General features: G+C 56.2%; 1 long non-coding RNA gene across 1 annotated transcript in view; it reads left to right on the forward strand.

The window, feature by feature from the left end:
• Window positions 1–1,159, forward strand: part of LOC108493850 — a 5,645-nt gene extending 4,486 nt beyond the window's left edge. Inside the window, exons 2-3 of the long non-coding RNA XR_001873622.1 lie at window positions 913–969; window positions 1,084–1,159. This is a non-coding gene — a long non-coding RNA (uncharacterized LOC108493850). The remainder of the gene's footprint in view (window positions 1–912; window positions 970–1,083) is intronic.
• Window positions 1,160–2,350: the final 1,191 nt, after the last annotated feature.

The raw sequence follows: 2,350 nt of genomic DNA on the forward strand, positions 1-2,350 counted from the left end.
CATGGATCTCTCCCACCTCTGACAGCCCTAAATCCATGGATCTGTCCCACCTCTGACAGCCCCAAATCCATGGATCCATCCCACCTCTGACAGCCCCAAATCTGTGGATCTGTCCCACCTCTGACAGCCCCAAATCCATGGTTCTCTCCCACCTCTGACAGCCCCAAATCCATGGATCTGTCCCACCTCTGACAGCCCCAAATCCATGGATCTGTCCCACTTCTGACAGCCCCAAATCCATGGATCTGTCCCACCTCTGGCAGCCCCAAATCTGTGGATCTCTCCCACCTCTGACAGCCCCAAATCCATGGATCTGTCCCACCTCTGACAGCCCCAAATCCATGGATCTCTCCCACCTCTGACAGCCCCAAATCCATGGATCCGTCCCACCTCTGACAGCCCCAAATCCATGGATCTGTCCCACCTCTGGCAGCCACAAATCTGTGGATCTCTCCCACTTTTGACAGCCCCAAATCCATGGATCTGTCTCACCTCTGACAGCCCCAAATCCATGGATCTGTCCCACCCCTGATGGCCCCAAATCCATGGATCTCTCCCACCTCTGACAGCCCCAAATCGGGAGCTGGCTCCGTGCTCGGCTCCATTTCCACCCCTGAGAACCAGGCTGGGGCCATCCCAGCGGATCCCAAACATTTTTCGGGATAACAGGTCGCCGTCAGACCCCGGGACTCGCGGTTTTCCGTGCACATTCCTCATCCATCTTTCAGTTCAGGATGATTAATCCCAACAATTAACATTTTGGGGCGCTCGTGCCTTGCCTGGCGTGTGGGTGAGTTTGGGAAACGCTTTTGTTCGTGTGGGAATTCCCGCTTATTCCCTCCCTTTCGCCCTCGGCATTCCAAGGGCATTCCCACCCCCGTGTCCATCTCTCTCCGTGTCTCCTTTTTCCAGGGGGACACCACGACTATTTTTGGACCTCAGGGCTACAAAGGCAGCAAAGGAGATCCCGTGAGTTTGTCCCTGGTGGATTTTGGAAGTTGTTCCTTCCCTGCCGTTGGTGGATCCGACGGGATCCTCCCGGGATCGCTGCGCCCATCCCATAATTCCCGTCTTGCCTTCCAGGGTGAACAGGGACTGCCGGGATTTGACGGAGACAAAGGAGAGAAGGGAGAGGATGGACCTGTGGGAGACAAGGTAGGAACATCCTGGCTCTGTGGGGACACTCCCTGGATCCCTGGAAGTGTCCCTGGATCCCTTGGAGCAACCTGGGATAGTGGGACGTGTCCCTGCCCGTGGCAGAGGGTGTGGCTGGATGATCCTTAAGGTCCTTCCCACCCCAAACCATCCTGTGATCCCATAATTTCCCCACTGGAAAACCCAGTGTGAGGACAAACTCCCCCAGTTCCACCCTGGAAAGGGAGAGGAGAGTGCCAGGATGGGATTTGGGAATGTGATCCACACCCCCTTTCCCAAATCTGGTCCCAAATTTTGTCTTTGGGGCCATTCCTGCAGGACAGGATCCCTCTGGGATAAGGGACTATCCAAGTCCTGCCTCTCCCTCTCCCTGCTGGAGCTGCTCCTTCAATCCCTACAGCCTTTGGGAATTCCTGCTTGGCTCCTCTGCCAGGACAAATTCCCCCAATTCCATCCTGGAAAGGGAGAGGAGAATGCCAGGCTGGGATTTGGGAATGTGATCCACACCCCCTTTCCCAAATCTGGGCCCACAAACGGTACCTTGGGGGACAATTCCTGCAGGGTAGGATCCCTCTGGGATAAGGGATCATCCAAGTCCTGCCTCCCCCTCTCCCTCCAGGAGCTGCTCCTTCAATCCCTGCAACCTTTGGGAATTCCTGGTTGGCTCCTCTGCCAGGACAAATTCCCCCAATTCCATCCTGGAAAGGGAGAGGAGGGAGCCAGGCTGGGATTTGGGAATGTGATCCACACCCCCTTTCCCAAATCTGGGCCCACAAACGGTCCCTTGGGGGACAATTCCTACAGGACAGGATCCCTCTGGGATAAGGGATCATCCAAGTCCTGCCTCTCCCTCTCCCTCCAGGAGGTGCTCCTTCAATCCCTGCAGCCTTTGGGAATTCCTGCTTGGCTCCTCTGCCAGGACAAATTCCCCCAATTCCAGCCCGGAAAGGGAGAGGAGAGTACCAGGATGGGATTTGGGAATGTGATCCACACCCCCTTTCCCAAATCTGGGCCCACAAACGGTCCCTTGGGGGACAATTCCTACAGGACAGGATCCCTCTGGGATAAGGGATCATCCAAGTCCTGCCTCTCCCTCTCCCTCCAGGAGGTGCTCCTTCAATCCCTGCAGCCTTTGGGAATTCCTGCTTGGCTCCTCTGCTCCCGTTTTTCCCTGTTCCCTCTCCCAGAGCTCCCT

The sequence above is a fragment of the Lepidothrix coronata genome, unplaced genomic scaffold (assembly GCF_001604755.1).
Source record: "Lepidothrix coronata isolate B3197 unplaced genomic scaffold, Lepidothrix_coronata-1.0 Scaffold20, whole genome shotgun sequence".
Lineage (NCBI taxonomy): Eukaryota > Metazoa > Chordata > Aves > Passeriformes > Pipridae > Lepidothrix > Lepidothrix coronata.